The 15,142-nt window shown below is 39.5% G+C and overlaps 1 non-coding gene across 1 annotated transcript; it reads left to right on the top strand.

The window, feature by feature from the left end:
- Positions 1–13,723: 13,723 nt before the first annotated feature.
- Positions 13,724–13,805, top strand: trnal-uag (transfer RNA leucine (anticodon UAG)). Its single transcript has one exon. It is a non-coding gene; the product is annotated as a tRNA-Leu (tRNA).
- The last annotated feature ends 1,337 nt before the right edge of the window (positions 13,806–15,142 follow it).

Genomic DNA, 15,142 nt, shown 5'->3' with positions numbered 1-15,142 from the left:
TCATTCTGGGTGAAGAATTGGAAATGTTCAACTATGAACGTCATCATGAGTTCACGAGAGGGATAACATCACTGCTAAGTATAATTAACCATAAGTACAATGATCAGATGCAAGATTACTGTGAAACCGCCTGCTTAACACAGAGGGAAAATCCTTGGGCTCCCTGTTGTGTTGTGGGGCATCATGCTCAATAAGATCGAGACCTGGAGTGAACATGTTTTTGTTCTTTGTGGTGTTTCCTTGAATCTGTCGGAGGGGGGGAATGGATGAAATGATGGCCTGTTTCAGTCAGTTTCAGTGAGGAATTAGGCAAGAAAACATCAATTCAATTATCAATATCAATATTATTCAATAATCCAAGGAAATCCAATTAATTGATTTAAAAATAATCCAATTCATTAATGTAGAGTCAATTAAAAAAACAATATCCTAGCTAAGGAAACCAACAAATTGCACCGAAACTTGTCTTCAGTCCAATCTCCCGTCCTGAGCGTGCCTGTGGTGACTGTGGAAAGGAACGACTCCCTTTTAACAGGAAGAAACCTCTGGCAGAACCAGACTCAGGAAGGGTGGCCATCCGCCTCGACCAGCTGGGGTTTGAGAAGACAGACAAGAGGGAAAAGAGGGGAAAAACACCATAACACCATTCAAAGGATACCTGTTGGAACGTGCGCCTTCTTATATATGTCCAATGAATTCAGTTGGGCACATTTAGTCTTAACGTTTATGAAAATGGGATAGTTTCGTCTTCAGTTTTCACAATAATTGAGCAAAAACACTAGAAAAATGCTTTTACTTTTACACTGTGAAGTATTACTTATGGAGTGATATAGATTGATGACAAACAGAGCCCAGTTGAAGATGAATATTAAACCCATCAAAATGTGAGAACATGTTGAAAACCTTACGGACTAAAAATGAACAAATAGGCTTGGGTGTATTTTGAACAGGCTGAGCTTCCAGACAAGTTGTGAAATTAGGAGTGATGGGAACACGGAAGCAATAAACATGATGTTCCCCACAATGCAGCCTCCCTCAGGGTCAGATATTGCACCGAGTGTCAAGGTAATGGGAGTGTCAGTCAATGTAATTTTGTAGCCATGAATAATTTCCGCAGCTTTCCTCGTAATGTAATCACTGATACCTGCCTTATCCTTCATGCAGGACTTCCACGTTCTGCTTTTCTATTAGAAACCATCTCACCTCTTTGAAGATTTGTTCACAGGGACATAAAAAGAAGACTAGGTACAAACAAAGTGAGTTGTCAAGATAGTTAACGCTTCCATTTATTTTTGAAAAGGAAAGTATTGTTCCATTGTTCCTTATTTCCCTTTGTAAAAGTGTTTTAATCTATATGTAATTTTAAGCTTTATCGTTTGGGATTAAACGGTCATAAGAAATATAAATTCAACTTTAACTTTTAAATTTGAGTTAAGAGGTTCTCAGCTGTAGCCGAGAGAGCAATTGCCCTAATTTTGCCTGTTAAAAAAAAAAAAGCCCACACTATGAATGGTTTAGCACAGATAAGCCCAAATGGTGTTAATAAAAGATTGGAGAATGATTTTAAAGAACAGAGAGGGGACAGGACATAGGGCAGAAATAATTAATCACCCTGAATGGAGGGAGAGAGAGGAAGAGGTGTAGAGTGAGTAAGTAGGAAGGCAAAATGGGAGGGGAAATGAGAAGAAAGAAAAAGTTGGAAATTACATGGGAGGAGGAAAGGGAAAGGAGGGTAAAAGGTTAGGGGAAGAGAGTGATTAGATGGGGGAACGATAATGGTAATATCAGAAAAAAAGAGGCCGACACTGAGAAGCAATAATTAATCATCGGGAGTGAATGGAAAGATAAGGACAAGGCACCAAAAACAGCTGAGAGGATGGGGAGAGGTGAGAAAAGTGCAGATCAGGGGTAGACGCATTTTAGATCTTTGTCATGACTTAATCACAAAATTCATTCAACATCACAAAACTACAGGTAACAAAAAAACAATGAAGGCTCCAGTCGTCTCGACCTCTGTTGTCCTTGTGTTTAAAGGGACATGACAACAGAAACTCTGCTCTGTGGAAAGTTTGTTCCACAAGAGTGAAAGAGGTGGTCAAGTATCCTTCAGTTACACAGTCTGTTATGCTCCAAAATCAGTAGATAAAGATATCACACATCATATATATACATATATGAAAAAAGTTTGTTTCCTCTTTTTAAACCAAAAAAACAAAAGGCAAAAGGTTTGTTTGTTGCTTTTATACTTTGTGATAACCCAGTTCACATAGTGATTAGTGGTAAGATAATGTTTCTCACTAACTGCTACTGATTACATGATAACTCGATGTTATCTGAATAAAACCATATTTAAATGAGCACATCCTGACATTTGCCTGTTGATATTCCACACATCTTTTATGCATCAGCGTTTGCAGCTGATACAGATACTTCCGTCCTGTTAGCACTTTAGCTTTAGCGATGGACGGTTTTATGGAATTATCATGCCAGAACAACACTCAAAAAATACAAAAGAGGGAAACTGAATGTAATAAAGGCAGGCCCATCATCTAAAGAGCAGGTCGCTACCCCTCCACCAATCCCGGCTAAATGAGCAGATGGTCAGAATTTATGAGCAGAGCAGACAATTAAAACAGCACATGAGTCCTGAATTGGGTTAAATAAAATAAACACCTAAACATGCAACATAAATTCTCAGTATAAAATTAAACAAATAAACCCAAACCCAAGTGAACATCTATTCAGGACTTCAGCACCGAGCAGTCCAAGTAAAGCTCCTCAGATCCTGTTCATAGCATATCGTTAGGTGTCAGACTGATATGGATTGCCTGGAGAACTCCTAAACCCACAGATACAGTGTGGGTGGAGCAATTACAGGTGGAGACACTCCAAAACAAGGGGGAAAGATGCGCAGAGACAAGACAACAGCAGCTGGGACTGCCAGCGCCACAACACGCCTAGAGAATACAAGCAAACCACATGTAACACGTGCCCACAATACAAATATCAAACCCTGTATGGGCACATACATACCTGGGAACTGAGGCACAGCTTCCCCACACAGTGCAGGAAGGTGAAGCAGTGAGCCACGTCCCTACCACTAAAGAGCCAATAAGCTACAATTAGTGGCAAGACAGATTAGTACTGCATGCAAATTTAGAAGAGACATACCTCAGAAGGTGAAGCTGCACAGAAACACTCTGGCCCAAATGCCACAGCTAACTAACAGCCTGCTACAAGGCAAAGGAACAGAGTGGCTTAATGCCTGTGCACACCACCCGAAGCTCAACCTAAAAAGGATCTGAAAGCACAACTCGCAGTTTCAAATGGACAGAGGTGCATGCAAGAACCATGGTGCTGCAGCCCTGACTGAAGTTTTGACTTAACTCTGTTCAAACGCAGCAATGAGTTTGACTGTAAAGCAGCACTTTATCGGCTCGTTTGTTCATTTATTTCTTGCACACCACACGGCGTCTCTTGAAAATTCACTGCAAAAGTTTAAATATTTCAGCTTACCAGAGGCAAATTCCATTGTTGATTCTGCCAACTCTTAGAGGAATAAATGATCTTTCAGTTGACTTCCGTTTAAACGCGCATGTGATGTGTAAATAGGACAACATTGTGCAAAGTCATTGTGCTTTATCCAATTTTTTGGGGGTATTTTTCCAATTTTCTTCCCTGTACAACCTATTAATTAAATAGAAGAGTTTTGGGATTCTATTTGATAGACCTACACAAACAGCCCATATCGATGAGGTAAAATCAGAAGAAAATTAATTATTTTTATAAAAGTCTTCGACAACATGTGCAGGGGAAAAGTCCTTAATTAGTTGCTCAGTAGGGTCATTTGCATCATTGCTGCAGCAGAAGGACAGAGCAAATACGATAAGAAAAATGTAAGTAGTAATTACATCAAAAAATAATATACTTAATAAATATGAAAAAGGAACTACGAAAAATATACAAAAAAACAATGACCATGGAAAATTTGGAAATAAATATTCAAAAATTAGAAATAAGTATGCAAAACGAACTTCATGTGATTTCTGAACGAGAAGATAAAGTATGAACCAACTGCCTTACCAGTCAGTCTTGCTTGCTGGGCCCTTCAAAAGAAAAAAAAAAAAAAGTGGTAAATAACTGCCAGAGCACCAGCGGAGCCCTCTCTGCAACCTTTAGCTCAAAAGAAGACTTTTGGTGAACTTCTGAGGTCAAGGACAGCAAATCAGAGACTTTGCACAGACACTGAATTCATATGCAACCACAGTTCACTCACCCAGTGGCTCAACAACCAAGTTAGATTTTCTCTTCCCACTAATGGAGCCTGCGAATGCTGTATATTTGTGCAACAAGTACACCATCGACAAGTTTTTAGCTCCACTGGGAACAATGTTACTCCACTTAATTCCCTCCTGAAACCCACATGAGGCAAACATGTTTGTTTTCTCTGCATTCAGGAAAAAACAGAAGAAACGTGTTCAAGAAATGCATCATCTTTGTCATAAAAAAAGCAAAAACACCCTTCATCTAAAAATTCTCTATGAAAAAAAATCTAATTTGTAAAGAAAAAGAACGAAAAACAAATGAAAAGCAGTATTGCCACGCAACACACTGTCGAGCCATTCCAAATCATCCCTGCGGAAATTCCTTCACCATGACAGCCCTACCCCCTGAGGTGCAGTGCAGCTGCTGATATCCAGATGATTTGAAGTCAGCAAAACATTGTTGACAGCAGAGGTTTAACGTGAACTGGCTGGCATTTAAGACCGGAACAGGGATACTATGAAATGAATGAATGTCAGTTTATATTCTACCAGTTTTTTTCCTCTACTGTGCCATTCATTATCTTAACACAATCTCTGACTCATATTAGTTCAGGGAAAAAAAGAGATGTGTCAGGATTTTTTATAAATTGGTCCAAATCGAAGAAGGAGAGACCAAAAAAAGGGAAAAACTCCAGAGTACTGTCCTCTTTGAAGGCCAATACCCAGTGTCATCATTTTAAAGGCAAAGATCCAGGTCTGCATGTTCTGCCATGCTGCCCCTCAAAACCTGCCAAGTTTTATAATAATCTGCTTTTTAGTTATTGAGTACTAATTGACTAACTGACCATGACAACTAAAACTGATTAGGCATCAGCTTCTATACTAAACCACTGCTATGTTTGGAATGTCCACTTATTTACTCACTCAGTTGCTCATTGCAGTGTTCATCAAGTAGAGGACTCACAAGTGGGTAGGAGCAGACAGCTGTTCATGCACTTCAGACACTACTTGAATGCAGCAGCGCTTCATAATTATGTATGCACATTTATGTATTACATAAACAAACACTTCGAACAAATCTGAGGTACAAAGGGTACGTAAGTACAAATCTGAGAGGATGGGAAGCGTAGGTTTGCAGATTTTGTTTTAGAAGTCCCCAGTGACATTTCTCTCTGCAAGACTAATATAATACTTGACTTGACTACAAGAAACAATTATTTGTGCACATGTAACTTATGGACTGCAGCTGTATCTATATAATAATCTTCAATATACTAATTATATTAGTATCTAATGGCTATGGCTTCATTAATATCGCTTTCAAACCCAAACTGAATATTGTTATTGGCTAATCCCAACCTGAACATATTAGGTGTTGCAGTAAAATTTTGCATTGTTAACTCAAGGTGATGAAGCAGTTGTCAAACGTTGGTCTAAATGTCATGTCACATGAAGTTGAAAGCATAAATGTACAATCCACCCCTCACCCACACTCGCCTTCCTTCTTAAGCAGACGCCCTCTCTAACTTTAAGATTAGATTTAAAACTTTCCTTTTTGATAAAGCTTATAGTTAGGAACGGCTCAGGTGACCCTGATACATCCCATACTTAAGCTGCTATAGGCCTAGACTGCTGGGGACACTCCAATGTCACACCTTTCCTCACTTCGCCCCCCCCCCCCCTTACGTCCTCATATGACATTATGTACATTTGGCATTACTGTGGTCATTAACTTGTGTTTCCCTGTCTCAACAGGTATCCTTTAAACGGTGTCATGGTGTTTGTTCTTTCTTTTCTATCCTCTCAAACCCCAGCTGGTCGAGGCGGATTGCTATCCTATATCATTGAAGTGCCTTGAGATGACATTTGTTTTAATTGAACTGAATGGAATTGAAACTGAATTGAATTGACTTCTCAAACAAAAGCCTTGTTGATGTTTGCTTTGATGTAGAAACACTCATATGAGTGATTCAGCCTTCCAGCCTTATATTCATATAATCTCTCAATGTTTTTCTCCATACTGTACAGAAACACGTGAGGAAACCTCTCTGACGTCAGTGAAGCTTGTGGGTCAGAGCCAGGGCACTGGGACATCTGTCATTTTCCCCCATACTGAAGAGGCGGGTAGAAAAGAAATTAGACTAATGGCGACATCCTTCGAGAAAAGGATTTGGTCAGTTATGTGTTTTTGTCTTTGTTTTTTAAATATTCTGTATTAGAAATTACATGAAAACCATATCTGTTTCAGGTTTTCAGTTGCTTTTCTAAGACTCTAGAACTGATGCTTTAAGTTTTTTGTAAAGCAGGTTGTGGTGGTGAATGGCAATCGACCATAATGTGCTGCTCTAATGGCCGACCTGAGTGACGTGCCCCTTTGGTGCAGCTCCAAACCTGAACAATCACATTTCAGGGTAAGACGGAGGTGCATCGTTGGAAAAACAGAAGCTTCCAAGAACTCTGACATTCCACAGAAAGCTCTCAACTATAGTTTTAATGTTAGACAACACATAAGAAGCTGAGTTGTTTTTTCAAGTGTTTTATGACCTTCTCATGTAATTTGAGCTTTTTCAGTCTTAAGTCTTAGAAAATATAAGCCATGGCATAGATGATATGAAAATATGACTCCATCCGACCAGTTTCTCACCATGACAGCAGCCATTGCAAACACAACAACCTTTCTAAATGCTCTATCCACAAGCTGCCCAGCACCTAACTGCAGACTCAATGAGTTGAGTAGCTGACATAAAAGTGTTCGGTGGCCAAAACAGTTAACTAATGTCAATTAAAATAAAGTGATGATATGTTAGTCATGCATATTAAGCAGGAGCTTTGTCATGCCAACCTCAAACGCCAGCCATTTGACTCCATCTCCCGTGCTTGTTGCTGATAAAGAAACAGTGCTGTTATCATTTGTCACACTTCTGTTAAGTGAATTGCTACTGAGAGGTGCATTGACACAGAACCTTGAAATACTACAAATAATCTCCTGTAAGAGGATATTGTGAATCCTCTTCAAGTGTCACACACTTGCTCTTTCTATTTCTGAATTACTAATCCTGAAGCTGTCTCTTTGTGTGGGGTTTAAGCGTGTTATTCATGACACACATAATACCTTCAAAAAGCATTTATTGGAATAGCTTAAACAAGGGAATGCTTCAATTAATTCAATTTAGCAGCTTCTGCAACGCCTCTGCGTGTGTGTTTTATCATAGGGCATTTAAAAAAAATCAGCGCTTGTTATTTGCTGCTACAGGCAACCAGCCCCATTTTGGCATGCCATGTACAGTGAGGTAATTAATGCAAATATTATGACACATCACAATTAGTGGTGTTCACTGTATGCTGCATGACATTTTTTGTACAGAGCACTGATAGCCCCATTGTTACCCTTGTCTTTACACTATCATTTGATATATTTTCCTGAGGAACAGGTGTGCATTACACCCTGGCATCAAGCATGAAATGAGATAAGGTTTAGACATTTCTCACATTATTAAAATAGCTGAGCACAAGTCAAACATAGAAATACAGAAAGCAAAGTCAATTGAAATATTGCACTTTTGTAAAATAGTCAAGATGTGTCACTGCAACTGGAGGGTTATCAAGTTTGAGACAGCAAAAACTTGATCTGTCTACAACATTAATTCCAAAAAAGTTGGGACACTTTGTAAAATATATATATTGCTATTTATGAAGCAATCTCTACAGAGATTGGGATAATATTTTTGTTATAGCTTTTGGCCATGAAAATCATGTGGTTAAAGCTGGTATCACGACAGCCCAACTAAATAGCCTGTTGCTGCCGTCAGTGGTGCCACCAAATAGGATCGAGGGGAGGCCATAGTCAAGGTATTCAATTAAAACTTGACAGTCCATATTTCATGCAACCACTCTGCTCCACAGAAAACACCAGCAGTTGACATAACAGCTATCCATAAAGATATGCATTGCTAGATATCAATGTACCTTGTGTTAACTGATATTTGTTAACACAAGGTACTTAGCAAGCTGACTTAGCTAGTATTTAGCTAGCTGACATTATTGGTTGGTAAAACTCAAGTTTCCGATCTATGATAACACTCTGTGCTGCAAAATGTCAATTTGCAGACAATTAGGAAGTACATCAATATCATTTCACACTTTAGAGATATCATATCAGAAATGCAGCGATAAAGGGATGGCAGACGGTTAATGGATGCAGTAGAAGTGAATGATGTTAACATAGCCAAGCAAGCCAATCAACAACCTGAGGAAGCGAGAGAGACTTACAGAACAAAAGCAAAGCATGTCAACGATACAGGTGGCAGCAGAGCACAGTGAGGAATAACAAACAGTCGTATGACACAAAAGTTCAAAAGGGGCAGCAGCAGTCACAGAGGCAAGGCTCAACTATTCAACATGCTCCTGGGCCAACATTCTAGTTTCCGTGATATTAATTATCCTCAAACAAACATTGCCTGATAATGAGGTAGGTATAGAGAGAGTCACGTTAACAGGATAGATCGTTTTTATCTATGGTTATTTGTAGTTGAATTTGATTTGTAGGAGAATTGTTTCTGGGCAGATATTAAATGTGATTAGTTTTTAGTATGTGGAGGGAATTTATAGGTAAAAGAGTGGAGCACTTTTTTAAAATCTAACATAAAGTTCTAAGGAATATGAAAATTAATTGGCCAGCTAAAGTTATTTGTCACAGAATAATTATACAGTACAGGCATAGCAATTAGACATAATAGAATTGCTCATACTTGTAGTGTGGATACAGGAAGAAAATATGTTAATTAATTTCTACACTGTCTCAAATGCCATTAGGACTGTATCAGCATGTGCTTGTATTTGCATACATGCATGAGTGTGTGAAGTCAAAAGAAAAGGACAAAGAATGTCCTCTTTCTGAGTCTTTATTAATCAGAATATTATGAAGGATAATTTTGTTCATAAATTGGTCTTAAAATTAGGTTAAGTACACATTTAATATTTACAGGAATTAAGCGGATTACTAGCGGCTAGTTGCTTATAATCAAATGCACTTGATAAATTGATTATCAGCAAATGTGAGCACCTCTATAATAGCAGACGTTTTGTTGGTCTGGAGTATTCAGGTGTGTGTTATCACAATGTCAAGGAGGCAAGACATCAGCCTTATATCTTGGGCATCTTAGGGGGGCTACAAGGTCATTTCCAAACTATTTGGACTTTTTTTTGGAGAAAATTACTGACAAGAAAAAAACATTCAAGACAGCTGTCAATCTTTCCAGGAGTGGACGTCCCAGCAAGTTCACCCCAAGGTCAAATTATGCGATGATCTGAGAAACTGCAAAGAAACCCAACATCATCTACATCTCAGACTCTACAGGCCTCTGTTAGCATGTCAAATGTTAAAGTTCATGACAGCCCAGTTAGAAAAAGACTGAACAAGGATGGTTTGTCTGGAAGGGCTGCAGGTGAAAGCCTCTTCTCTCTAAAAAGAACATGACAGCACAGCTTAGGTTTGCAAAGCTGCATCTGAACAAACCACAAGACTGTCACGCTCATGCTTGGCTGTTGTTGTGTGTTGGTTTCTGAGTGTTAGGTGGGCTGAGCAAGTTTTCCTGAGAGCCTTGGGCGGAGCCTGGATTGCTCCTGCCTCTACATCTGGTCCTCATCAGCACTCATTAAGATGTCCTTATAGGAGCTGCAGGAGCAACCGGTCTTCGCAGGATCATCTCACAATCTTTTGTGGTAAATCTGCCTTCTCCAAGTGTCTCTTAGGACTCCTTTCTCCTCCAGTGTCTGCCTCTGTCCATTCGTCCTGGTTTCCTCATACTTGCCTCGCCTTTTATCCTCACCGTCGACTTGGATCCAAAGCCAACACAGCCAGCGTCCTCCCCTCATTCACAGACTTCCTCCTTATCATAAGTAAGGACTATTCACTCCTTTTGGATTTTTCTCTCACCATTATGGAGGATCACTCTAACCCTCTCCCTCCTCCTGCAGAATCTTTTCTAATAAATCCTTTTACCAGTTTCTTATCCAGTCTGCGGTTGAGTCCGTATTCTTTGACAGCTTGTGCTCAAGCCATGACAAAGACTTCTGGAACAATGTCCTTTGCAAAGACCAAACCAAAGTGGAGATGTTTGGTCATGATTCACAGCAGCAAGAAAACCAAACACAGCACATCATCTCATACCAACTGTTAGGCACGGTGGTGGAGGGCTGATGATCTGGTCTTGTTCTGCAGCCACAGGACCTGGTCACCTTGCAGTCATTAGAGTCCACCATGAACTCTTCTATTATAGAGTCAAATGTGAGGCCATCTTTCTGACAGCTAAAGCTTATCTGAAACTGGGTTATCAACAGGATAAAATGCCCTCAAGCATTAATTAAATGAAGCAGCACTGTAAAGAGGAATGGGACAAAAGTCCTCCAGAGCAATGCAAAATAATGTCATACAGAAAATAATCACCTCATGTTAGGGCTTCTAAAGTTGTTTCTTCTAGCTATTGAATTTTGAAGTGGACTTTTTTCACACTTCTGCATTTTGTCTTTTTTTTTCTTCTTTTTAACCATAAGAAATCCAGGCAACATTAAGCATCAGGTACTTGAGATGGAAAACTTAAAAACCGAAGGAGGCTGTAGTTATTTTGTATAGTAGTGTATTCAATATTTAGAAAGTGCTTTTTAATCAACACTTCCTAGTTTATGACATGTTGGTATTGATATGTAAAACCTTAAAATTGAACAAGGCTGCCTGTGCAGCATCAGGAGCTGTCCTCATATCTCTGCTGTGCTCTCTTCCAAGAGTCCTCTGAATTTATTTTTCATATGAATGAATGTTTCATGTGTTGTAAACTACATTAAGACTGAATCACAAAGCAGATGCAAACAAGTTGAATGAAGCACACTGAGACTGCTGCTGACCCAAGCAAAAGCCAATTTAAAAAGGAATGTGCCATCTTCAATATCCATGCAGGCTCATTACAACTGCAGGTCTTGAGCAAATGCTCCTTGAGAATGAATTAAAAAATTTACCTTGTGCATTAACATACAATAACATACGGTTCAGGAATACATTAGGGGCCAGATGCATAAAACTCTGGGTAGATTAATGACTAAAAGTGTGTGTCGGCACAAAGGCAGAAATATGCATACGCATTCTTTTTTACCAGATTTATAAAGCTTTTCTTGAATAACTTCATGAAAATGCTCACAAATGCATGAGTCTGGTTCCTCTCCCATTGTTAAACATGAAGTTATGTAAACATCCCCATTCGTCAGAGAGGTGAAGAAAAAAGGAAATATGTGATTTGGTGGCCTCAGTTCTGGAATTTCAATATAATTTCAAAGTGAGTGCAAAGAACCCTGAAATAATGATAGCCATCAATGGAAACCTATTACTGGCAGCTGTGACTCAGGGGATGAAGTGGGTCATCCACCACTCAGAGGGTCTGTGGTTTGATACCCAGTTCACATGTCAGAGTCTTCACGAGAAACTAAACCCCACTTCATCTCCAGTGTGCTCGTTACTACCGGTCCTCACTCTGAAACAGAAATATAAGTCATTTGTTTGATCTCCTCAGCGTGGCTCATAACGACATCCTGTAAAGTACTTCCCCTAAAAGCAGCAGAAGAAAAATTAGATCCACATCAGTGTTTCCACATCAGCACAGATGTCATTCTCAAGTCCTTTGTTTATGAAGATCCAAAATCCTTTTAAGGAAGAAGGACAGTGGTGGAGAAGCTGAGTTTTCATCCATTGTCCTTTGTGCAATTTGAGACAGAAACCAACAAACGCTTCGTCAGTAACACAGCAACACTTTATTTAAACACTTTTGTCACATCCTGGTTGAGTTGATACTAAAACTTTCCTTTTTTTGCCACTCGACCATCACTGTCATGGACACCATGTAAACCCAGCTCGTTACGATGAAACATTTTCACTTTCTGGTTGGCGTAAAAAAACAATATAACTTTGTAAGAAATGAAAGTAGCTGGGGTTGGATTAGAAAACAATGATGGTTAGGGCTAAAACACATTCATACAGCGAAGCCATTTTTTACCCTTCACATGCAGTTGCTCTCACAACCACTAGAGGTCCTGTTTTGTTTTGAAGTAATTATCTGCCCCTGCATGAACAACACCATATTTGGGGAAGAGGACAGTTTTGCTCATTAGCATGTGTAGAAACAGAGAAATGCTCTGTATGTGCTGGCAGAATGTGGCTGGTGCTGTAAAAATCCTAATTAAGTGTCTCCAACGTGGTCAACTAGAGTAGAAAGGGCTTTTATAAATGAAGCCCATTTACACACAGCTGCAGCTGTTCATAGCTCTTACATGAACAAACAAAGAGCCCAAAGTACACATTAATTTATATACAATCCAGTTTGTGAATGGTAAATTGTATCTATTTATATAGGCGTGATTGTGTGTGTGAAATTATGGTGATAAGATATACAGGTTCTAAAACAAAACTGGCTGTTGGGTTTTATGTTAATATTTATTGCTTCTTATTTTTCATCTCCCCCTCACCACAGTCGGCTCGACTTGTTCTAAATGATTGTGTGAATGCACAGTCTGAAGTGTGTGTGAGGTGTGCACATTGTTGCTCTATTAGTACCTGTCTGTGTGCAGACTAATTTATATGCATAGTTTATCTCCTTGCTCTCCATTTATACTGTATATCTGCCCCCCCCCCAAAAAAAAATCACTATAACTAATCATCACTAAAAAAAACACTGTGAGAATCATGTTGATTTCTCCAGTGTGTTCAACACCATCCGGCCTGCCCTGCTGGGGAGTAAACTGACGACAATGCAGGTGGACACTCCCCTGGTTTCCTGGTTTACAGACTATCTGACGGGTTGTCCTCAGTATGTCAGGACTACAGGACTGTGTGTCTGGCACTGGTGGTCAGCACCACAGGGGCCCCACAGGGAACTGTTCTCTCCCCTTTTCTGTTCACCCTGTACACCTCTGACTTCCAGTTCCACTCTGAGTCCAGCCAACAGGGTTGTTGTGGATTCCTTCGTCGGGTGGTGTGAGACTAACCATCTGCATCTTAATACCACCAAGACAAAGGAGCTGGTGGTGGATGTCCGCTGGGTCCGCAGGCTGTGTACAAGAAGGGTCAGAGCTGGCTCTATTTCCTGAGGACGCTCCGGTCTTTCGATGTATGTAACATCATGCTGAGGATGTTCTTCCAGTCAGTGTACCAGTTTATACAATCACACTTTCTCTAGATCACTTGTTTGTATGTTTGTATATATTGTTTTTTATTGAGGCTGCTAATTTGCACACTGCACATATTGTATTCAGTTACTTATGTTATTTTATGTTATCTTTATTTTATTCTATTTTAGTACTTGTACTTGTACCATAATTTACCTTGGTATAAATAAAGCTTCTTGAAACTTAAAACTTGATAATACAGTCACTCCACTGTCTTGATTCTATTTATTAAATTGTACACTGGAAAAAGTGGTAGTGTGGCTGAGTGGTCTAAGGCGCTGGATTTAGGCTCTAGTCTCTATGGAGGCGTGGGTTCAAATCCCACCACTGCTATTGTGACAATTATATTTGGTGGCAGTACATTTCCTTTCATTTCTCGGGATAAATAAAGCATCTTAAATTTGTAAGACAAAACTAACAAATTAAGTGTAGCATCTTATGGTAATATGGTAAATCACTGCCACAGAAACATTGATCTTAACTTGAGTAATTGTGCCATGTGAAAATAGTGGCCCCTTGGGCAGTGATGTTGTTGCATACAAAGCTCTACTGGGGCACATGTCCCCCAGTATTGGAGATACCTTTTTAAATATTGTGTGCATGAAATGTATCTTGTTACATGAACTGCCATTGCTGAGCTGCCTTACAACTGCTGCTGAGCAGCACTGTATAACAGCAGTACTGTTATACTGTAAGCAGACTGTCTTTCAATGTAGCATTCTGTAGTACACGCTAACTTCAAAATTTTGCATAATTTTGCTACATTTAGAGTTAGTGCCTATTTTTCACACATGCGATAAGGGTCATGGAAGCAGTTCTCAGCAAAATACACATTTAAAAACAGTTATTCATTATATGGATTCGTATCAGCACCTATTGCACACACTGTCAGTGTGTAACTCAAGAAAGTACAAATGCAAGAGGGCTGAGCACAAAGATCACTGTGTCCAAATTACCTGGTTAGGAAATATTGACTGTATTTTTTTTCTAACAACAAAAATATCTTGGCTACATAGCCTCAGATATGACACCAAGTATAAAAATGGAAAAAAAAGAAGCTAAACAGCACTTACAGAGCCCAAAGCAAGTTAGTTTTAGGGTTGTGTGTGTGTCCATCAGTGTTTTTCTGTGCTGCCTCCCATCTTTCTGAGACCGAGCGAGACCCAGCGCTCATCTTTCTCTCGTTCCCTTATCTTGTCTTATATAGCCTCCCTGTCTCTTTCTGTGTCTTATGCAAACATACAAACACACACACATCTCAGGTACGATTAATCATTCAGTGTTACGCGCCTGTGCGTATGTGTTTGTCAGTGTGTGAGACGGAGAGAGAGTAGATATGACAGCTCTGTGTCAGGGGCTTCTGCCTCTAAGGCCAGATTTATTTTATTCACAAGCATGCTAGCTGACTGGTTTGTTGCCTGCAGTGTGAATCAATATGAGACTAGATGTAGGCACACACAAACACCCTCACACACACATTAAATGGAAAAGCCCAATATCTAATATTGATGACTCTCATTTCCTTCGACTGAACAGATTGTACAGCGGGCTCCAACGTGTACAGTAATCTATTTACATTCATGTTCAGCCTGTGTGTGCATGCATCTTCTCTAACCTCATGTTCTAATGTGCATGTGCTGGTGTAGATTTATTGTATGTTTTTTCCAGAG

This window comes from Leuresthes tenuis, unplaced genomic scaffold (genome assembly GCF_036924035.1).
Source record: "Leuresthes tenuis unplaced genomic scaffold, fLeuTen1.0.hap1 SCAF_11, whole genome shotgun sequence".
Lineage (NCBI taxonomy): Eukaryota > Metazoa > Chordata > Actinopteri > Atheriniformes > Atherinopsidae > Leuresthes > Leuresthes tenuis.
The sequence above is the reverse complement of the archived record's forward strand: the minus strand, read 5'-3'. Positions and strand labels throughout refer to the sequence as shown.